The 24,379-nt window shown below is 44.6% G+C and overlaps 1 protein-coding gene across 4 annotated transcripts in view; it reads left to right on the forward strand.

The window, feature by feature from the left end:
* Positions 1-24,379, forward strand: part of RIN2 (Ras and Rab interactor 2) — a 141,508-nt gene that overhangs the window by 15,099 nt on the left and 102,030 nt on the right. For 2 of the 4 annotated variants that reach the window (XM_048842447.2, XM_048842449.2), the window contains exon 1: positions 17,570-17,750. The exons of 1 other annotated variant lie outside the window; for it this stretch is intronic. The gene's annotated coding sequence lies outside the window, so the exon portion shown is untranslated. Of the gene's footprint in view, positions 1-16,655; positions 16,682-17,569; positions 17,751-24,379 lie in introns of those variants that run through there. One more of the 4 variants, XM_048842448.2, reaches the window with a different exon arrangement.

A 24,379-nucleotide genomic window follows, 5' to 3' on the forward strand; every position in this document is an offset into this window, starting at 1 on the left:
GCACATGTTATGGCTAGAATGAGTTTACAATTACACTGTTGTAAGAGAGAAAGACGAATGTGGTGTATTCCCTGGAACCCCTACGGAAAACGTTATTGTTTTGCAAACCTTGCTAAAGTCTCCAGACCACTAAACGCAGTCTCTGGTGGGGTTTGTTCTAAGCTAAGCTAAACAGTGATCAAACTGTATAGCTCTCCTTAAACTACTGTGGGCATGCTTATTTTTCTACTTAATGGTGCATCAGAAGCACAGCAATAAAAGTGACTGATCTGAACATCTTTTATTCAAATAACGTTATCTGGGTTCTTTCCCATTGAGTTTGAAGACTCCATGATGCTTCTAACCATAATGAAGAGAATGTAGGTGCAACTGAGTGTAAATCTGAAATGCACACAACGTATAGTTCACTTTTAGCAGCCGGGGCTCACCAGCAAGGAGAAAATTCAACTGTTTATAGTAATAAAGTTCTATTCCAAATAGCTTCTTATTAACGTGCTTTTGAAATGTCAAAATGGCGATGCCACAGACAAAACATTTGTTACCTTTTCAGATAAGTTACAATAATTTTGTCATACTTGTACAAGTGTTATTGTCTGTCTTTCTGTACGTTTGTTTTGCAGTTTGTTATAGAGTACTACTTGTATGCCTCGTTGTTCCACTTGCCTGTGTCAGTTAGAAATTCAACAGAAATGAGAGCATGCATTTCTCTATTTGCTGGTAACCTATGAATTAAAAACTTGTATTTTCCGTGTTTTTCAAGTGTTATAGCTATAAACAAAAATTCACATCACTGTTGTCTAAGGAATATCAGAACGTTTTAATAGATTGAATTACTTTAAATGTTTTGTCATTTGATTTGATACTGTGTCAGATATCTACACTAAAACAATACGTTTTATCAATAAAAAAAATCTTCTCTTGGTACTAACTTAACGCTTTAGGGCACATTGTGACAAACAAGTAGAATATCAACTGTGGGTCAATATCCTACTTTTTAATTTTCTGACTTCTTCTTCTAAGGACATCCAGTACCATTGTTTTGATCTGAACATTTGAATAAAAAAAAAACAGGGAAAAGAAATCCATTTAGTAGTGTTTATACTTTACATGCCCTTCACTATTAAATTTTCACCCTCTGGGACTTCAGAAGCTCTCTTGGACATAGTGCAGAAGGAGGTTGCTAGATTGTATGTATCTGACTCCCATACAGAAAAGAGACATTGAGGAATTTTATTTGCCTAATAGATAGATGGCCAGATTCTGCTCTTTTACATCCATCTAAATCTGCAGTCACTCCACCGAAGTTAATAGAGTTGCTCCAGATTTACGCTGGTTTAACTTGGAACTGAATCTAGTCCAATATCTTTGTTTTGGGACCAGTCTTGCACCATTGAAGTTGATGGCAAAGCTTTCATTGACTTCACTGGTGCAGATTCAGGCCCCATGGAGCCAGCCTTAGAAGACAAAATTTAGGAGGTGCTGTTAGTACAGCAAGACTTGTTTTAATCAACTTTTGTTGGGAGCCAAGCTTCAGGTACCCTGTGAAAAGGAATATTATAGATAGGAAGGGTTATACATGCTTCTGGAATAGTGAAGTACCTGGAAGTAACTTGAAGAGGAGCAATTTTTGTCTTCAGTGAATGAGTCAGACAGTAACTTCTTCAGATATAAAAAAAATATGGTGATGACAATGTTATTATGTAGGATAGCCCTTTGATCAGATGGGATTTATTCAGTGTACATTCTGCCCTGCACCAAAAAGAACTTGGATAAAGGTTAGATTTCTCCTTGTCCCTATTCAAAATGTTGCTTGGATCACACAAAACATTGGCATCTACATTTGCCACACCTGAACTGTCCCGTCCATACAAGGACCACAAAACTGCTCATCTTTCACATGATCTCTGCATCTCCCAACTTGTGGAATTTGTCTCTCTGGTGATGCTGATCTCTGTGGACCTTCTTGGAAAGCATTAGTCATTGGGAATGCACAAGCTCTCCCTTTGCAGCACCAGGGATTCAGAGCCATAGTTATAAGCACACACTTCTCAGTGCCAAGATCTCCTTGGATATGAGATCTGACTCTCCTCTGCCCTCAAGCACCAGGATAAGAATAAGCAGAGCTCAGGGATGGTCTCCACAGCATGGGACTGGGTGTTATCACAAAGGAGGAACAGCACCTGCAGCCAGGGAGCTCAAGAATAGATCAAAAGTTTCTGTTCCAAGGGCACCTCCAGCCCTTACAGTAATAACAATGCCTAGGACTCTGTCAGCTCTCCCTGTTTGGGTGACAGGTTCTTTGTGGCTTCTACGCAATATCATTCCTTATTCATGGGCAGCAGTGTGGCCTACTGGATCGTGCAGTGGCCAGGGCTTCAGGACAGTTGGGTTCTATGCCTAGCTCTTCTACTGACCTGCTGGGTGACTTTGGACAAGTCACCTCCCCTGCCTGTGCCTCAGTTTCCCCGTATGTAAAATGAGGATAATGTCACTGACCCCCTTTGTAAAGTGCTTTGAGAGCTACAGATGAAAAGCACTGTATCAGAGCTAGGTAGTAGTATTCCAGTGAGCTGAATGGTCTCATCAGAAATGTCAGGCTCCACATGCTGACTTTGGCTTCTCTTATCATGTATCCTTTTCCTAAGAGGTCGGTTTAGGGCTCTTCACCAATTGGGCTAGCTCGTCTCAGACACTTTTGTGTGTGTTGGTGACAGCCACTACCACAACAAAGCCTTTCCTTTGGCCATTCTGAAGCACCACAGCTGTTCCCACCGGTAGTGGCTGTATATCTCTTATATCAGGAAGGACCCGTATACCCATACATGGACAGTTTGCTGGCTGATTCAAGCTTACACAAGCCCACCCTTTGAGAAGTCCCTGGCAAGGACAAACTGTCTGTTTCTGTCATTATGTCCATGAATAAATGGAGAATAATCTGCCTTGATGTTCTTCATCAATTCAAGACAGGCACAGACTGGGAAAAGAACTGATGTATGCATTTCCAGTCAGTCTGTTGGTATTTCAGAAGGTGGTTGGCAGAGGGCTCAGGCCAGTCTGATGGCTCTGTCTTAGGCCAGAGTATATTGGTACACAGATCTGTTGGGACACCCCATGTCGTTTTTCACTATCACTAGACCTTTTGACTCAGGAAAATCTAGGTTCACATCCTCATTTGGAGCCACTCCCCCTGGCTGCTTAGCTCATGGGACGTTAACGGACTCTATCTTAAAGGTGCTCTGCAAAGGACTTTAAACAAAACCTGGGATTGGGCTGTTATTTTATTCAGTATGATGTATAAAAGCCTGGACGTTTGGGGACACGGTATTTATTACTGCTGCTTTTTTAACCTTAGAAATATCAGGAACATCCAGACTGGTCTTTCCTGGTTTTGCTGGAGAACCTTTGGGAGGTGTCTCTCTCAGGGATGTTTATTGTATGTTCTAAAACTTTAACTGAAGGAGTGTTGAATCTGTAACAGAACTTTCTTCAGCCAAAATATTAATCAGTCGCTGAAGTTTCATAGGTGTAAATAAAACACAAACTACAAACAAAGTTTTAAGCATTCTCACTCAAAAATACCTTCCTCACCTTCCTTGTCATGTTACCGTTGCACTTATTCTCCAGTCAAAGTCTTTCAGCCTTGACAGGACCTGAATTTCTAGTGTTACACACTCACACCCACATACAAGAAGGAAAAACTAGGGCAAAAACCCATTTTATTTGTCTCTTTGAAGGTCACCTTTAGCCTACTCTGTGGAGGTTACACCTGCATTTTTGCCATCTGCTTTGGAATGTTACTCCCAGAAAATAAAAGGCTTGTCTCTAGGGGTAGCAGACAACATCCTCTCTCCATGCTCTGCCACCTTCATCTGGAGCTATTTATTACACCTGAAGTATCTCTGCCTCTGCTTGTCATGGATCAAATTTCACCTGTCTGCAGCCTCATCATACAGCTCTCCAGCTGATAAGGTCTTCAGCCATCTCAACATCCTGGAGCACCTCAAAGGGCTAGTTAATTATTTCCTCTGTTGCCTTTTTTTTCACTGAAAAAAAATCTGCAAAAAGTGTTAGATGCAGGTTTTGATGGTTGGTCCTCCAATCTCTTTATTCTACAGGGACAAAGTTGCCCTATATTCACATCCAAAATTTAGTGTCTGGATGCACCCGGACCAGAATGTCGATCTGGTTTTCCTTCCAAACCCTCATTCTCACCCGGAGGAAACTAGGCTCTGAACCCTCACCAGAAAGAAGAATCATAGAATATCAGGGTTGGAAGGGACCTCAGGAGGTCATCTAGTCCAACCCCCTGCTCAAGCAGGACCAATCCTCAACAAGACTTACATGTTTGTTTATTTGGGTAGGACTAAGGCCTTTAGGCAATCACCTAAACTTTCCACCCACTGCCTATCAAAGTGGAGTAGGCTTGGCACTGATCCTTGTTCTCCCCTGGCAAGAGCATCGGTATCTGCGGGTTTTAGGAGTCATTTGACCAGGACTAAAGCAGCATTGACGGCCTGTCACTAGTGTTTCAATTCCAGATACATGAAGGGCTACTACCTGGTGTTCTGCACACAGCTCTGCTCTCTCAACTTGGCAGCCAGAGCTGGTGCTTGTTTTGGGAGGGGAAATCTACAATACTGGTTTAGTTAGAACACCTCAGCCCACCTTCCTGGGGGTTGTACTGGCAGCTAGACTCCCACAAGTGGGAACAGACAAAGGCCACCTTGCAGAAGAAAGAATTATTACATACCAGTAACGGTGGCTCTTGGAGAGTGTTGAACTTGTACATTCACACGCCCTGCCCACTTCCTCAGGTTTTTGCTCTCTGGGACTATGTGATTTTTAGCTGAAGAAACTGAGGCAGTTGGAGACCGCTCAGCCCTTTGTAACCGCAGCTCCTACCATTTGGTGCTGTGAGGTAGGGGCTCTCATGCAGTCCCAACAGGCAGTCTAGAAAATTCCAGAAGTTCATTAGCAAATGGGTGGCCACATCTCCCAAGTGGGATTATGCAGAAGCAAGACTCAGGGGAAACCACGGGTACTGTTTTTTGTGGCTGTCGCTTCAGTAATCATCCCTCCTCAGACCAGCTCAATATCTGCCCCATTTCCCTTACATCTGCTCTAGTTGCAAGGGAGTTAGCGTTCAGTGAGAAGTGCATCTTAAACCGCCTGTCCGTCATGGCCAAGCAGTGCCCTGAAATTGGTGTGACCCTCTCTATAGGGCCAACCAAATCACTAGAGATGAGCAGCACTGAATATTTAAAACAAGCAAATAGCACAGCGTTGAGAGCAGGTGCAGAGAAACCACTTCAGAACTAAGCAGTCACTCTATGCCTCTCACACAAGAAGATTTTACAAGCGATCCTTTTTAGAGAATGCATGAAAATAATGCAGCATAATTAAAGTATCAGCTGTGGTGCAAATGTGTCAAGCAAATAACATTGAAAAGAAACTCAGTTATATTTCTTAAATCAAAGCTTTGTCTGCTCATAGAATCATTTGCTTTAGTTGCAGAGAAAGCTGGTATTCAGCATTATATTTCCTAACGTTGCAGAGCAATGCCATCTGGTGCATACACACATACTGGTGAGAATTTTCACCCTTAAATTGGATAATAATATATATTAGATCTGGGTGGGAAACAGTTTTTCTGTACTGGAAAAATTTGAGATTTCAACCCTTTTCCAATCCCAAATCGGGACAAAAAGATGAAATCTCAAAAAAATTTGCATCCCAATAATCTGAGGAAAAAATTCGTTCAGGTCGATTTAAATGTTTAATTTCAGTAATAATGTTTTGATTTGCTTTCAACTTTTTATTTTTGTTACCATTTTTTCTATAAATTAACTTAAAATTTCAAAACTAAAAGTCCTTTCAAACCCAAATATGGTACTTTGTTTAGAAAATGTCAAAACAGGACACTTTGACAATTGAACAACTTTTTTCTAATTTTTTTTGAAAGGGCAAATTCACTGAAATGGTCTCTTTCCCAGAAAATTTTTGACAAATGGGACCTTTTTTTTTTTGACAGCAAAACATTTTGTCAAACATTCCTGAGCATCTATAAAACTTCTTTTAATGCAATTAGAATTTGCTCATGTCATACTTATTATTGGTAGCTGCTTTTCATTTTCCAGGATATGTTCTTTGTCAGATAGTAAATGACAGCTTTTTCTTGGTGAAAAAGAGTTGGAAACTAACTGAGCTTGTGTGTGTGTGTATGTATATATACACACACACACCACCTCTGGTCCACTTAATAATGTAATCTGTGTGGTATAGCCACTTTATTGATATTCTTACTAATCATCAATCATTGGAAACTGCTACTGCTGGCAATGATTAGTGCAGTGTGTAGGTAGAAAAGCTCTATGTGGTAATTACCATCTTGTATCCTTGGATGACAACTGAAACATGTATGTATTATGGGCCACATTTTGGCACCCGTACTCATAGTGAGTAACACTACTTGAATAATCCCATTGAAATCAACATGGCTACATGTAGAGTAAGGTGCTGTTTAGTGTGAATAAATGTGAACACGGCCTACTTTTCACTGCGGTATGTAGCTACATGTACCCTGCATGCCGCTGCCAGTGTAGACAAGGCTTAGGCGTACAGTCCTATACTTTCACTCCAGTTGCATCCTCTCATTTGTCATAATTAAATTCAGCTGGGTCTTCTTTGTAAGGGGAGGAGCTCAGCACACTGATGAGGAGCTGAGAGGCCTGGGGGAGAGTGTGTCTTGGAATCCTCTTCTGTGGTGGGAACTGTGGCCAACGGCCAGGAGGGTCATGGAGAAGACGCTGGTAGAGAGAGCCCTGTGGTGAGCCTTGATAAAAGGGCAGGAACTGGGTATCTTTTGGCTCAGCCTTGCTGATGAATGACACCAACATTCGGCTAGGTTTTAGGAGGGCATCACCTTCATAAGGGATTTCCTACACAGGTTTATGCCAGGGACCTGGGTTTGCCCCCACCAAGTCAGCAGATCACCTGAGATCCATTGAGGCTCATTGTTTTCACAAGCTGAGGTTAGATGTGGTCTCTGTGCAACCTCCCCATGGGCAGATCCCAAACCCCAAGCACCCTCCCCAGCAGGGCACTGATACCTTTGAAGGGAAGGTGAAGCAAAGCTGTGGAGGAGCCCCTCTCACAGCAACAGGCACAGCCCTTTGTTGTTATAACGCAAAAGCACCTGGGGAAATGTCCGCAGTTCAGTTGCTAATAAAAAAAGCACAAGAGTGCTTAACACAGCTGCTCTCATTTCTTTCCTGGCTACTGAAACACTAGGCACATCACTGTACCAGCAAGGTTAGGACCCGATCTTGCGCCTGGTTTGTGTGTGGCACGCCTATCTGCTTCTCTAGGAGTTCAGTGCATGGCGTGGCTGGGAGGTTACACCAATATAGAGCATCGTGCAAGGGAAAGACTCTGGAGACCCCTGTCTGATGGATCACCCCACACTGGCAGCAAAAGGCTTAACAAGAGCCTGAGGCCTGAGCTAGCCCACATGGTGTCACCTGGAGGGTGTGGCAAATCAATGTGTTATCAGACCCTGCTGTGTCTTCTTCATAAAGGGAGGAGAACAGAACCTCAGGGGTCCTTTCCTGAGATGGGAACTCTGGCCAAAGGCCAAGAGGGACACTGAGAAGCCATAGGGTGGCGTGAGCAAGTCCCTGTGGTAAGTCCTGATAAAAAAGCAGGAAGTGGACCTCCAGGGAGAAAGCTCTAGGACAGTGTTTCTCAAACTGGGGTCTGCGGACTCCAGGCCCCACTGATCAACTCCTCTTCCTCCCTCCCAGTGCCTTCTGCATGCTGGGGAACAGCTGTCGAGGGGAGGGGATCCCTGAAAATTTTAAAATCAAAGTGGGGTCCTCTGGTTGCTAAAGTTTGAGAGCCGCTGCTCTAGGAGACATACCTGGGTCCAAGAAGCCACAAAGAACTCTGCAGATCCCAGAAAAGGGCCTAGAGGCAGGCCAAGGTAGGAAGATATCCCCAGAGACCGGAAGGAGTCTGGGACTCAGAAAAGAAGGTGGGCCTGGACACCTCAACTGGCCCCCAAGGATGGTGATGTGAAACTCTTCCTGACAGCTGACTCACAAGAAGTGGGAGACCACTGGTGTGGCTGTCAGCAGAGGGTACCAGAGGAGAGCCCATTACACCACGCCTGGCCATGAGGAGGCACATTGGCCAGTGAGTCACACTCTGTTAAAGCCTTTTTTTTTCAGTGCTCTCTTACCATGTTACAGCTTGCATTATATGCACACAACCTGGTGGTTGGGTATCATGGCTACAGGATTTTAGACGTTGTTTAAATGTTGTTTGTATGTATGTTTGACTCATCCTGAATCTCTCTGAGGTTTCTCTGTTTAGGCCTCCAGCCTTTCCTTCTCGGGGGTGTAATCCCCCACTCGCAGACCGGCCCCTAGGATACAGCCCCCTGTGTACCAACAGTGATTTGGTTTGACTGGGTTCAGAGCTTGCAAGTCTTCCCTTCAGGAGCTAAGAGTAATGGTTAATACAGGGAGTAGAGAGCTTTCTTTTAGCAAAGCACTGTTTAATCTTAACAGCAGGAGCGCCACAAAACATAAAATAGGACTTTAGAACAATAAAAGAGTCTACATTCATGTCTATCTTACCTAAAGGTTACCATTTCTCTGGAAGTTTAGGAAGGTCCAATGACTTCAGGAAACCAAGCCAGTGTGTGTGTTCCTCATGAACAGTCCCTGACAACTGCCACCACCTTTGGACACAGAGAGAGTTTGTGAACTGTTTATGGTCCTTTTTGATCTGTTTGTTCCCAGGCTTGGCAAAACAGCTGTATAGCTTTGACTGGAGCCTGCAAGTAGCATCTTCACAGTTAATAGCTTAGGCATCATTGCTTAACCTCCTGACAAGTTTACCCGGAGGTGCTTTATCTGGATCCATAGTGTTGCCTTCCTGTTTGTTTCCTAACAATTCTGTTATTAAACTAAAACATTACAATGGCCATACTGGGTCAGACTAATGGTCCACCTAGCCCAGTATCCTGTCTGTGACAGTGGCCAATGCCAAATGCTTCAGAGGGCATGAATAGAACAGGGCAATTTTAAGTGATCCATCCCCTGTTGTCAAGTCCCAGATTCTGGCAATCCGAGGTTTAGGGACATCTAGAGCATGGGGTTGCATCCCTAGCCACCTTGGCTAGTAGTCATTGATGGACCTATTCTCCATTAATGTGTCAAATTCTCTGTTGAACCCAGTTATACTTTTGGCCTTCACAACATCCCCTGGCAATGAGTTACACAGGCTGACTGTGCATTGTGCGAAGAAGAACTTCCTTATATTTGTTTTAAATCTGCTGTCTATTAACTTCATTGGGTTACGCCAAGTTCTTGTGTTATGTGATGGGGTAAATAACTCTTTCCTGTTCACTTCCTCCTCACCATTCATGATTTTATGGACGTCTGTCATAGCCACGCCTTAGCTGTCTCTTTTGTAAACTGAACAGTTCCAGTCTTTTTAATCTCCTTGTATGGAAGCTAATTTTTGTTCCCCTTCTCTGCACCTTTTCCAATTCTAATATATCTTTTTTTGAGATGGGGAGACAGACCTGCATGCAATATTAAAGGTGTGAACATACCATGGATTTATATAGTGGTATTATATTTTCTGTCTTGTCTTTCCCTTTCCTCATGGTTCCTAACATTGTTAGCTTTCTTTGACTGCTGCTGCACATTGAGCAGATATTTTCAGGGAACTATCATGATGACTCCAAGATCTTTCTTGAATGGTAACAGCTAATTCAGACACCAGTATTTTGTATGTACAGTTGGGATTATTTTTTCCAATGTGCGTTACTTTGCACTTATCACCATTGAATTTCATCTGCCATTTTGTTGCCCAGTAACACAGATTTGTGAGAGCTCTTTGTAACTCTTCGTGGTCAGCTTTAGACTTTACTATCTTATGTAGTTTTGTATCAACTTCAGATTTTGCCACCTCACTGTTTCCCCTTTTTTTCCCAATTCATTTATGAATATGTTGCACAGCACAGGTCCCAATACGGATCCGGGGGGGGGGGCACTGCTATTTACCCCTCTCTCTGTTGTGAAAACTGACCATTTATTTCTATCCTTTGTTTCCTGTCTTTTAACTAGTTACTGATCCATAGCCGAATTTTCCCTCCTATTCCATGGCTACTTACTTTGCATAAGAGTCTTTGGTGCGGGACCTGCTCAAAGGCTTTCTGAAGCTACCATATGCATACAGTGAACTAACCCAGTGTAACCATACAGTAAAAATTCCAATGACCCAGTCCTGGAAGTGCCAGTCCACTCCCTGCTTGACAGAGCTATGCTGGTTTACACCAACACAGAGTTCTCTTCCTATTTCTTTCACTCCAGTCACAAGAAATTACTTTTGTATTTAAAAGGGTTGATCTGGTCTCCAGAGACTAGATCCCCAGCTGCACACAGGACAAGCCCATATTTAAGAGAGCACCAACAGAATAATTTAAACGCTTTTGTTGCCTTGAAAATAGCACATTTAGCATCACACCACAATACCAGAAGAGCATAGTAATGGAAGTCCTGGAGAGCAATGAGCAAATGTTAGCTGCACTAATTAAATGTGAATCTGATTAACACATCTTTGTTAGGTTCAGTTAAAAAGCAATTTGTGTTAAGAGGTATATGTCAAGGTGACAGATAATTAGTTAAATGTTGTTCTCTCTAGTGATTTGTTTTCGTTTAAATTAACAGACCGTGTATTGTTTTTCCCCTTTTAACTGGAGGTTTTAAATCACTCTCATTTGCCTTTAATGGAATAATTTTACGGCCCAATCTCACAACCTGAAACATGGCCATTTTCTTGTGTTTTGTTTCTTAAAGTTTTAAAGATGAAAGCAAGACTCATATTCATTAGTGGTCTGCAAGTTAAGACTGTCCTGACTCCTGATGCCTGGAAAGGCCAGCATCTGGTTTGGGGATGGAGGCAAAGAGGCTGAATGAGATCCCTGGTGTGAAGATGTATAATATAATGGTGCTACTCCATCATAATAATTAAGGTTGAGACTAAGCCGTGGGAGTCAGGTGCCTAAATACCACTGAGAATCTGGGACTAGCTTTCTGTTTAACTCTTTTCTAAGCACTCTAAATCCTGGCATACTCTGTCTTGAAAATTATTGTGCTTTGTGAGGGTCTGAGATGGGGTTAGTGGTCCAAGTTTGAAATTGTTTAATCAAGGGTTTCTGAGATACATACAGCCCCCCTGTAACAGGGCAACCTGCGTTCAGGGCCAGGAGGCTTGGGGCCAGTGATCCTACTCTGCTACACCTGTCCTGGCATACTGGACTTAAGAGGAAAGTCTAGCAGCTGTGGGGTGACTAGGGAGGAGAGTTGACAGGCTGATCTTACCTCAAGGTAAGAAGCCTGGTTTGAGGGCCAGGAGGACTGTGGAAGGCCAGGGTCCTTTTGTAGGAGGTGTGATGTTCCCCTCTGGTGTGATCTGCTAGGTCACTCTAATCCTTGACTCTGGGAGCCAGCCTTATCTTGCTTTGCTATGAGAACCCCTCGCTCCTGGACTGTTCACACACAGCCTCTGGCATGTAAGTTGCAACTTGGATTGTGCAATCGAATGATACTAGCTAATATCTCTGATCCCAGATGCAACCCTAGGAACCTCCGTCTTGCAGTGTCCAGTTATGTCCGCTGGACGCTGCAAGGTTATATGAGTTCGTCAATTTAATAAAAACATTGATATGTACCAGGCTTGTTCTCCCAAGGGGAGTCTCTGACATGCTTCAAACCAAACGCACTGCTCCAAGTAGAATAAATAAACAGATTTTTTAATTATAAAGGTAGATTTTAAGTGATTATAAGTCAAAACATAACAACTCAGATTTGGTCGAATGAAATAAAAGCAAAACGCATTCTAAGCTGACCGTAACACTTTCAGTGCCCTTACAAATGTAGATACTTCTCACCACAGGCTGGCTGGTTGCTCTTCAGCCAGGCTCTCCCCTTTGATCAGTGCTTCAGTTGCTTGGTGTGGTGTCTGTAGATGTGGGTGGAAGAGACAGAGAGAGCATGGCAAACCTCTCTCCCTTTTATCATGTTCTTTCTTCCCTCTTGGCTTTAGCCCCCCCCCCCCCTTCAGAGTCAGGTGAGCATTACCTTACCACAGTTCCATACTGACCAAAGGAACGGGGGTGACTCATTCAAACAGGTCCTTTTGTTGCTGCCTAGGCCAGCGTCCTTTGTTCCTGTGAGGCTGGGCTGGGTTTGTCTCATACCTGCGCTGATGAGGTGTGCTATGAGTAGGACTGCTGTGAGGGGAACCCATGCCTCTGCTGCTCTGGGTCCCCTGGTGGGGGGTGGGGGTGAAGTTTCTGTGGCCTCAGCAGGTTACAGCACTAGTTCCTCCCTTGGCATCTCCGATGCATTTCTTGGGTGCTGATTTTTGTCTGCTACCCCTTGATGGAACTGGGGCTTCTCAGGCCACCTGCCCTAAGCCTCCAGGTCCAGTGCTGAGCCCTGAGATACCTCCATTACTTAAACCCACCCGTCTCCCAGAACTCCACCCCAAAGATGTGGAGCTTCTGGTTACAGTTTAACTCTCTTAGGGGCACGCAGTCACTGTGAACCAGTCAACACACACCTTATGCCCTGTTATACTTAATCATGTCTAGCATAGGAGATTACAGATCATACTAAATGCATGTCCCTGCTTCACTACTCCAAGGCATTCCTTGGACTGGTGTCTGAGTCCCTTATGTTGTCCAATGTCCTTGGGATCATCTGGGCTCAGGAAAGACCCCCCCCCCCCACCCTCCACTCCATCAGGGTGCTACATGCCATGTGACCTCTCCCTCCTGGAATCCCTTACTCAGCTTCTGTGACCTTGCTCTCTCTTGCCTCTTCCTGCCTTACTCCTCTGTTCACGTGTGTTTCTTTATTTAAATCGCTCCTGGTCTCTTGTTCTACTCCTAGTAAGTTTCTACTGCTCTTACATTCTCCCCTCCTTTCAGAGGAATCAGATAAACAGCTTTTCTAAGGCAGCAGTTTACCCACTAACCCAGGTGTTTGCACCCGAATAGGGCGGTTATGTCCGGAACACCTTCTGTTGTATCTGTCTGGTGTAGCCTGCTCCAGGGCTTGTCAGCAACAGTGGAGTCACATACATACAGGCACTCATAGTACAGCAGTTCTTCATAATACAACTACAATATCAATCAGAATTCATAAACTGTACAGACATAACCCCAGTTCACCACAGGGTGGGCCTGGAATGGATTGTTGAATGAACTCAGAGCCCAGGTATCTGTTGGTGGGTGTTGAGATAGACTGTTGCAGCTGTTGGCTGCAAGGGGGCTGGGTTGAAAATTCCTTTATTTTTTGCTTTTGTTGTCCTTTAGCTAAAGCACTCTGTTACACGGAGAAAGTCACTTAGACGCGTGCAGTGGGATTGGGTTCCACTGTATGCCAGAGTGTTTCCATGTAGCCCCCCTCACAGAATAACTGGATGGCTCAGGGTGACATGCTGTGGCCACTGAATTAGAGTGCCCTGTTGAAATGTGAGTTCAAATTGGGCCCTTGGCAGCTTTCTAAAAGCATGTGTTGTGCATATTAGTGTCCTTTCGCAAGGGGTCCTCTGGAAGTCTTGCCCTGACAGTAAAGCTTCTGGTTTTAAAAGCTGATATTTCAAGCTACTCTTAGATTCACACTCTGAATTTTACATCAGAAGTATTGTATGGGAAAACAGAATTAATTAAATATAAGGAAGATGAAAGACTTTAGTAAGCTTTAGGGTAATGCAATCATACTGCATGCTCCTCACCCATTTCCTGAACAATGGCACTGAGTGTGATCAAAGAAAAGCAAGAAACTGCAACTTTCATCAGTAGCAGCATTTCATAGTGACTGCTGAGCATCAGAAATGCACTCTCAATACAGAACCCTATTCTAAGGACTGGCATGTGGTTGACATTGACTAAGGCAGCACCAGGATATATTGTCAGAAAAACCAGTAACTTATGATTTAGAATGAAAAACAAACATAAAACAAATTTGAGCTGTCTACAATAATTCATCCAATCTGTGCAAACTAAGGGATCACATCTATCATAGAAGATTAGTGTTGGAAGAGACCTCAGGAGCTCATCTAGTCCAACCCCCTGCTCAAAGCAGGACCAACACCAACCAAATCATCCCAGCCAGAGCTTTGTCAAGCCGGGCCTTAAAAACCTCTAAGGATGGAGATTCCACCACCTCCCTAGGTAACCCATTCCAGTGCTTCACCACCCTCCTCGTGAAATAGTGTTTCCTAATATCCAACCTAGATCTCCCCCAATGCAACTTGAGACCATTGCTGCTTGTTCTGTCATCTGCCACCAGTGAGAACAGCCTAGCTCCATCTTCTTTGGAACCCCTCTTCAGGTAGTTGAAAGCTGCTATCAAATCCGCCCTCACTCTTCTCTTCTGAAAACTAAATAACCCACTTCACTGCCTCGCGGAGAGCAGGGTTTGCTTTTAATGATGTAACATGGCCTCCCTGTCTCTCCCTGCTCCCTTGCCCAAGTGGGGAATAAGCAGGCATTTCTCATCCTGGCTCAACATCTTCCTGTTGGGGCATGTAGTCCAAGCCACAGTCCAGTCCAACTAAGGCAGTAATTCTCAAGCTTTTGTACCCCTTTCACATAGGAAGCCTCTGAGTGCGACCCCTGCTCCATAAATTAAAAACACTTTTTTATACATTTAACACCATTATAAATGCTGGAGACAAAGCAGAGTTTGGGGTGGAGGCTGACAGCTCGTGACCCCCCCCCCCCCAAGTAATACCCTCGCAACCCCCTGAGGGTCCTGACCCTCAGTTTGAGAACCCCTGAACTAAGGCACCTGACTTCAGAGATGAGGAATAGAAAAGTAAGTCATATTAATATTTCCGTTTATAAACTCCCTAAAACATTTCTGAAATAAAGTAACGGGTAGCATGCACAGAATAGACTCATACATTCCAAGTCCAGAAGGGACCATTGTGATCATCTAGTCTGACCTCCTGTATAGCACAGGCCAGAGAACTTCCCCAAAATAGTTCCTAGAGCAGCTCTTCAAGGAAAGCATCCAATCTTGATTTAAAATTGTCAGTGATGGAGAGTCCATCACTGTCCTTGGTAAATTGTTCCAATAGGTACTTACACTCACCATTTTAAAATGATGCCTTATTTCCAGTCTGACGCTGGTTTAGTGAAATATAAAGGCTTTATTGACACTTATTGAAGATGGCCAACAGAACCCACTTTGCTGTACCACATGTGAATAATGCAGACATACCAATAAAACCTTTTCATCACATCATCAGGAGGTAGCTGTAATTTACAGCTGGGGCTACATTGGAGCCCAGCCCCATTAGCAGAAGCTGCTCAGTTGTACTTGATGATGACCTGGTCTGTTCATCCCCTCTGAAGCACTTGGTACTGGCCACTGTCGGAAGACAGGATACTGAGCTATATGGACCTTTAGTCTGACCCAGTATGGTTGTTCTTGTGCCTCCTGCAGACTATTCTGGCCACATTTCTTCCCCCCCCGCCCCCCCCTCCGGGGTATCAATGCCCTTTTGGAGCATTCCTGGATTCTTGTGACCCTTTGCACGCAGTATATGTGAGGGAACTGAACGTACTTTGTGCCACCACAACCTCCCTCTCTGTATTTTCCAATGCCCGGGGCTTTTGCTTGAATCAAGCCCTACCAGTGTTTGAAGTGTAAACAACAACATGGTATTTGGTTGCATTAATACCCCAACATGGCTCTCTTAAGAGTGCCCTATTTATGGAGAAAGCCAAACTGTATGGAAAGGCTTGTTCTTAAAGTTTTGCTCATGAAGCAAAATGCAATAAGTTGGTATGTTTGTGAAATATTGCATGTGTGGATCTTAGAATGAACTGAGAAACACACTTTGTCTGAACTACGCAATCCTTATATTCAAATTGCATTGGGTGCTGTAGGTCATTTTCAATGTCTCCATTGCATTAGTTGAAGTCAATGAGACTGGGTGTGGAAAAATTTGGCAGACCAAAAAAGTGCAGGAGGGAACATGGTAACTGCCATACAGTCTCAGATGACAGGTTTCAGATGAGTAATCAGTCCAGTATCCTGTCTCCCCTTGAAGCCAGTGGTATCTGTTTTGGATGAAGGTCCAAAAAACCCTGCAGCAGGCAGTTATGGAATAATTTGCCCCACGGAAAGTTTGTTCCTAATCCCCATCAGTGAAAGAAGTGTGTTAAGACACCCAACCACAGAAATTATCTTGGAGTTACACACAATCTTCAGCAAGTCTGGGCTTATGGGGTTTTATTGCACTTATTCCATTAACCCTCTCCTGCCTCTGAGACACAGGAGGTTTAGTTAGTTACTGTGTGAAAGCCACTTGGAGACCTTGGATGCAAAGTGCTTATAGCACTAAGCACTATGATGTGTGTCTCTCTGCCCACACAAAGCTGGGGTTTCAAGCGCACAAACAGCTAACCAGGCAAGTATTCAGAGTAAAGGGATTCAACAGATGCCTTTGGAATGTAGCCCTTTAAGTATGCAGCTCTCTAGCTTCCTATGTTAGTGTTTAGCAGGCTTCACATCCTCTTCCTTCTCCTGCTGTTCCGTTGTCCAGCTCCAGCTCCATTCTCTCCCCACTCCCTTCTAGGCCTCAGGTGAGACTCTCACATTTCCCTTTGTCCCATTTTCCTCCATAGCTGTGATCTCCCTTACTGCTCAGGGGAGAGCCAGGTGCTGAAGGGAAATGGGGCTGGCCCTTTAAGGACACAGAGGGGTCCCTACCATTCCTGCTCCCCCCCACTACCCCAGCCCCCCCTCCCACTTCCAGCCCCCCAACTTCCTCATGGCTCCAGCCCCTAGCACACCTCCCAACCCAGCTACTCCTGCCCCTCAACTTTCCTGCTGCTGCAGAGTCCTGATTGCCTCTGTTCCTCCAACACCCTCCAGTCCCTCCCTGCCCCCAATCTCTGCCCTCCTGCGCTGCTCCCTGCCGAACCCCTACCCCCAACTCCCCCCAATCCCTCCCCGCCTCAATCTCTGCCCTCCTGTGCTGCTCCCCGCCCCCCAACTTCCCCCAGTCCCTCCCCGCCTGCAATCTCTGCCCACCTGCGCTGCTCCCCGCCCCATCGCTACCCCCCAAATCCCCCCAATCCCTCCCTGGCCTCGCCCCCATCCCGTGCAGCTCCCCGCCCCATCCCTACCCCCCAACTCCCTCCCCGCCCCCAATCTCTGCCCACCTGCGCTGCTCCCCGCCCCATCGCTACCCCCCAAATCCCCCCAATCCCTCCCTGGCCTCGCCCCCCTCCCGTGCAGCTCCCCGCCCCATCCCTACCCCCCAACTCCCTCCCCGCCCCCAATCTCTGCCCAGCTGCGCTGCTCCCCGCCCCCCCAACTCTACCCCGGTCCCCTCGCGGTCAGGACTGTCCCTCCCCCAGCTCCCCCCAGCAGGCGGGACGGCAAATGGCCGCAGCCCAGCCCAGCCCCTGCCCCCCGCCGGACCTTTCCGCCCCGCCCTCCCCACGGGGGGCAGTTGAGGGGGCTCGGCGCAGGCGCCCTGCCCCAGGGGGTTCGCCGGCCGGCCGGCCGGCCCTCGGGAGTGGGGAGGGGGTGAGGCGAGGGAGCCTGGCCGGCGGCGGCCACACAAAGCCCCGGCTCCTCCCTCCCCGCTCGGCGAGGCGGGCAGCGCCGGGCCGCTCCCGCCGCGGTGGGAGGAGGCCGAGCAAGGTAAGGGCCTGGCGCGGCGCCGCCCCGCGGGCTGTGCGGACGCGCGTGAGGGGAGGGGGCCCGGGCCGAGCCGAGCCGAGCCGAGCCGAGGGACGGTCCCCAGCGCTCCCCCTTGCCCTGAGGGGACTCCCCCGCCTCGCTTCCGGGGCACGTCACCGCGCTGGGCTGGGGCGCCCTGGCGCTGGGGCCGGCTCCTCTCGGTGGCTTGGGGGGCAGGATCTGGGCCTGTGTTGGGGGGGGGTGTTCACACCCCTCGCCGTGACTGAGGAGCCGCTCTGGAGCGCTTACGTGGCTCCGCTGCGTTTGAAATCCCCCCCTTTGGCCCAGGGAGCCACCAGCTCTTCTGAGCCCCTGCGTGTCGCAGGTAACCTCAGCCACCGTGAGGCGTGAGACCAGAGGCTTGCAGCCTGCCCGAGACTAGGCTGTCCTGTGCCGCAGGCAACAGGGCCGAGCCCGATGCCTGGTATTCAAGGCCCCCCCGCCCCCAAAATGGCAAGGGCATGGCTGAGCTGCACCTCGCTGGTCCTGGCAAGTGGCCCGCACCCATACGCTGCTGAGGAAGGGCCCTGCTGTGGGGGCACTGACCTGGGGGGAGCGGGGATTCTTTCCTGACCCCAATATATGGTGATCAGTAAGACTCCTAACCTCTGGGTAGCTCGAAAAACTGAATAGGAAGTTGTTCTTATGAGCAATGCCAAGCAAAAATATGTTTCGGAGTGGTAGCTGTGTTAGTCTGTATCAGCAAAAACAAGGAGGAGTCCTTGTGGCACTGTAGAGACTTAACACATTTATTTGGGCACAAGCTTTCGTGGGCTAAAACCCACTTTAAGGTGCCACAAGTACTCCTCGTTGTTTTAACAAAAATATTAGCATTTATGAAGTCCTATTTTTAACCACCCTTTAAATTATCTTATCACTTTCCTTTATTGGCTGGTTTCAGTGGTAGCCATGTTAGTCTGTATCAGCATGAGGAAAACTTCTTGGTTGATTTTCTCTTTAGTAGTTTTAAGCGGTAGATCCTCCCCAAAAAACACACAACTTTAAAATGATTCACAATGACCAGGTCGCACATGTAACTGACATTGATTATCACATGATCTCACCTTAGTTTGCCTTCTGTTGTTGGTCATGCATACTTGTCACTTTGTCTTAACTTAAATCATAAACTCTTTGGGGCAGGGCCTGTGTCTTACTGTGTGTTTGTACAGTGCCTAGCACAATGGAGTCCTGATCCTAACTGGGTCTTTTGAAGCTGCAGCAATACACATGATAAGCAGATTGACCAAAGGTAGTGTAAGATTACTTGGTCCAGTAGTCTGTTCCAGTGACTGTTAGTCTCTTTCAAAATGGAATGGGTGTTCCCGTCTTCAAAAGGAAGTGACACACACGCAATATCACCAATTTACCGTCTTTTAAATCTTTCCTTAAAACCTACCTATACTATGATATTTACAGATTGCTCCCATCTGGGATTGGCAAGCAGGTGGAGAACTTTGACTTCTGATTTTCTGCAAAATTTTGTTTTTTATTGTTACCTCATCCTCCCAACACAGCCAGCCTCCACTTATCTGTTTTGCCCACCTGTTGCATCCTGTCTGAGGTGTAGATTATGAGTTCCTTGGGCAGGGACCATCTTCTAGTATATGGCGTGTAGCACAATGGGGCTCTGATCATTGAGTGGGGAATTCCAGGCCTACAGTACAAACTTTTGCCAGCATAGCTATGTTAGTAAGGATGATCCCTGGCCAATGTAGCTGTGCAGGCAAAAGCCCCTGGTGTAGAGTTATACTGGTATAATTTATTTCACTTGGTAATTAGGGGTAGGGCACTGGAATAAGCTATGCCAGCAAAAACACATTTTGCTAGTATAAGCTTCATCCACGCTAGGGGCACTTTGCCAGTACTATTCAAGTCTGTTCTAGGTTTTGTATACTGCACGCATCACTGTACTGTCTGAGTGCCTAAAAAACAATTGCTCCTTAACAGGGGACAAATATATACTGGCATCGCTATACCAGGAAAGTGCTCCTTGTGTAAACCTGGACTGAGAAAAGGCAACCACTTCTTTAATATGTAGGATCTGTTTATGTTGGAGATAATTTAATTATTTCCTAAATAGTAGACTATTTGGGACAGATTTTTTTGACTGCTACTTGATTATATGGGCAGGTAGGACAGTACTAGCTAGAAATGTCTATTAATAACATGTTGTTTATAGTGTTGTCATTATAGCAGCCCTGTTGGTCCCAGCATACAAGAGAGACAAGGTAGGTGAGGTAACCATTTGTTGGTCCAGTAAAAATATATTACCTCTCTACTGTGTCTCTCTCTCAGTCACATAACTAAGCAAGAAAAATGGGTCATGTTTCTTTCTGAATTGAATTTCTGATTTGGAGTAGTCCTCTTTAGCTGTACAATATTAAATACAGAATGCATTTGATATCACTAACAAAAGGTGTTGCTAAATGCATTGATTTATCTTTTATATTACTTAAAAATAAAACAAAATGCTTACCAACGTTAGCATGGGGGGGGGGGAGAGAAATGAATCTTGACTTTCCTCAAAATATGGAGGAACAGTTATGTAGATCAAAATCCTTAATCTTGCAACTTTCCCTGAATCCACTCATCGAAGATTCTGTTTATAGCTTTCAGTGCTCTCATCATAATTTTGTTGGGAATCTATCTGGCAACTTGTTCACATTTAATAAACTAATAAGACATTATTTATGAGGTTGTGAGGAGAGCTGGTCAAAAATGTCAATTAATTTTTTCCCCCCAAATTTCCCAAGGAAGTTTTCTGGTTTTATCAAAAACTGAAATAAAAACTCAAAATTGTTCAATTTAAAGCAACCCAACTCTTTTAAGAACTGAACACCATATACTGTTACCAAAAGAAAATCAATTTCTGGCTTTTCATTGGAAAACTTGAAGAAAAAACAAACTTTTTCTGTGAAAAGTTTTGCTTTGGTGATACAGCCATTTTTCATCTAAAAATGTTTAGATGAAAAAATTGCAACCAGCTTTTGATATGATCATTGTGAAATGAACTGGTGGATTTGTACAGCTAAATACCCACCTCCTTTTCCCCAAGGACCTTCCATGTCCCATGGTGGTGGGTTTCTGAGGATTCCCCACACACATACTATTATTTTTAACATCCCTTCAGGCCCTGGGTTGCAGCTGTAGTCTTTCAGGATGAGGAGAATTGGACTGGTATTGGTATTCTATAGAATGTATTGTTCTGAGGATCATTGTTGAGGGAGAGAAGGTAGTTCCTTCTCTAGGGCCTAACTGTGATCTTTCTGCAGCATTTTTTGTGCCTCCTGACCCAGATGATAAGGATGGAAACGGGAACCCAGCTAGTATGTCTTGCCTGGAAATGGCAAGTATCCCTGATAGGTCAGTGAGTCAGTAACCCACATATGTTGTGGAGCAAAGTAATCTAGCATTTAAAAATAGCCTCTAAAAGTGCTTGTATAAAACAAACCAAAGTTACTGATTGATCAAGAGTTTGGAATGGCAGAGTAAATATTCAAGTCCAAGCAAAAAACATTGAAAATTTCATATTGGTCATATCTTTGAACATGAGAATTAGTGGACTGACTTGACTATGTGAAATGAGTTTGGTGGTCTCAGTCCAACTCTTAGGGCACATCACAAAACCAGTGCCATAATTACCACTAATTGGTACCTTTATTGGCAGTCTCTGCAGAGGGATAAGGCCCTATCTAAAGCCTATTAAAGTCATGGGACACTTTCCATTGATTTTTTTTTCCAGTGGGCTTTGTATCAGGACCTGACTGGCATGGAAACTGAACTGTTGCCTCACCTCCTAGAGGTGGTAAGATTAGGTAATTTGCTAAGGAAACAAATTGATATAAAATAACTTAATATGACATAGTAGCAGTGTGATGGATATGTGGTTTGTTCGTTTTGTTTTTGTTTTGAGGGCAGGGGGAGTATCTATCCAATATTTGTCTGAGTTTAGTTCACTGAAAACAAATGCCTCTGTGCTCACAGATGGTAGATAATAAGGTAAAACACTTTAAGCAATACAGTTGCTATTGAAACTGTGCTTTTGTATGCAACAGAATATCAGTGCTGAAAGAGACTGTTTATACATCCAGTTCTTACCCTGCTGTAATTACACAGTCCTATCTAAAGAGCTGAGTTTCAGTGTGAATGAGTTCTGCCCCTGCTGCACAGAGTCTGAATGAGGGTTGAGGGGGGAATGGAAATCTCTCCTTCAGTGTATAAGCAGGCTGTGAGGCTGCAGCACAGTTCATCTATGAGTACTAGTCTAGCCTTTATGCTGGAATAGTGGCTGCTATTGCTTCATATCTCTGTTACTGGATTGAAGTGTCTCTGATGTTGTGACCCTTCTTTCAGCCTGGACCTGAAACTTCTCTTGTACTGCAGCCTGTTATGGGCTGGCACAGAGGGATCTCGCCAAGATGCATAGCCTCTTCCCCTTCTGCGCCCCCACGCCCTTTGTAGCCCGACCACAGAGCTGAAATGGGTTGAAGGGTCCTAGTTTGCATCAAAAGTGAATCTCGCTCTAAGGTTGTGTCTACCCTAGACCTCTTATTCTTAAAAGTTCCTATTCTTTCTACCACTGAGTCATCTGTATCAGTGGTAGCAATGGTGGGAGCACTAATGCAGCCACTAGTGCCTTCTGTTACAACTACCATGTAATCTAATCCCCCACACAGCAGTTCTAGACAAAACAGTGGTTAAAATACAAGTTGTCTACCTATGCTGATTCTCCCACTCTTCGATCCATCCACGGACCCGAACCAGTTAGTGCAAAAATGAGAAGGCCATATGAAAAGAAGGCTAGTATAGACAGGGTGCTGGTAAGTAGCCTTTCAACTATTAAATGTTGTTGTTTCTTAAAGACAGGGTGGATTTGATTTAAATCACAAGTCAGGAAGACTAGATTTAATCATGGATTTCTACATAAAAGTGCATTCTGGAATATGCTGCTCAAACAGTTTCACTATTGTTTCTACTGCCTGTCCCTCCCTTCTCACATTTATCTCCAGACATCTTCTCCTTGTCCAGATCTATTCCGCCCCCACCAATCTTCTATTCATTGAATTTTTTGAAACTTTGCACTTTCAGAGAGAGGTAAGGGATTGACTCTGTGTACACAAATTTGCAGAGGGACAATAGAGTGAGGTCTGTTGTTTCTCACCTCTATTTATTAATTTAAAAACACTTTTGCTGTTAACAAGCATTTTATCTCTGGGGACACAAATCCATAGTTTGAGAATTGCAAAACTAAGCATCTCTGATGGTATCTTCTAGACTGAGCACTGAGTCCCATTGGGTAGATAGAAAGATTAAACTACGTAATCTATACAGAAGCCCCTGGAACCCCATAAAATTGCATCCCTAATCCATGAACTATTGGAACTTATTTACAAAACTTTTCTTAAACATTACATAAATATATTGTCTCATACTGTAGAATTAGAATTTATAATCCCTATTCCATGATGAGACATCTTGGAGCCTTAATGTATCATAATTAAAACTATCTTTAGATAGGTTTTTTCCTCAAAAAGCATTTTTATAAAAAAATATGATTTTTTGATTAAAAAAAATCATTGATTTTTATCCACCCTGCTTAAAGACATTAATCAGGATAAAAGCAAAAGTAGGGAACAGTGTGAACCTTGCAAGGTTTCACAGCTTATTACAGTATTTGCACAATAACAACAGCAGAAAAGAGCCTTTATTAGATCCAGGTTAGGGGTTGGATTCTCCTTTTACACTTATTTACACTTCAAAGGGAGTTACTTCTGATTTACACCATTGTCAATGAGAGCTGAATCAGGTCCAAGTAGTTGATCATCTCAACTTGCTGTTGCCTCATTGTACTTGCATGTACGCGCATATATTATTCAGTGCTCTTACATTGAGCACATGCTGTACTTTTAAGTACAATTGAACATTTATTTTGTAAAGAGAGTCCCTGAAACTATACCCTCATTTAATCTAACCAATAGTATGGGGAAAAAGATATTTAAATCTTATTTCAAAAATGGGTGGCTTTAAGTAAAGTGACAAACAATTGTGATATCCTCTTAATGCATTTTCATGAATGGATTTTTGTGATGTAGCCCTTTCTAAAGCCATTAAGGAGCAGGTCAGGAATATTTTGCATTCTGTGTCTAGTCATTTAAACAATAGCATAATCAAAATTCACTTCAGTATTTATTGTTGACATATGGAACATACTCCTCCATTTTTGACTGCATGCTGTTTATATGGACTTTACTGTTGCTTTGATCTTCATGCGGAGAGTGCAGTTTGGAAACATGGTCCAGGTGTCAACATGCTGTTTGAAACTGAGGGCTTGTCTACACTGGCAGTTTACAGTGCTGCAACTTCTCGCTCAAGCGTGTGAAAAAACACCCCCCCTGGGCGCAGCAGGTTCCAGCGCTGTAAAGTGCCAGTGTAGACAGTGCACCAGTGTTGGGAGCCGCTCTATTCCCCTCGTGGAGATGGGGTTTTTTTTAGAGCGCTGGGAGAGCTCCATACTGGCAACGTTAAAGCGTGTGCGCTGAGTCCTTCTAATCTTGCAGCTTTCTAAGAAGAATGTTAAATCAAGACCTGTG

Source organism: Caretta caretta, chromosome 3, assembly GCF_965140235.1.
Source record: "Caretta caretta isolate rCarCar2 chromosome 3, rCarCar1.hap1, whole genome shotgun sequence".
Classification (NCBI taxonomy): domain Eukaryota; kingdom Metazoa; phylum Chordata; order Testudines; family Cheloniidae; genus Caretta; species Caretta caretta.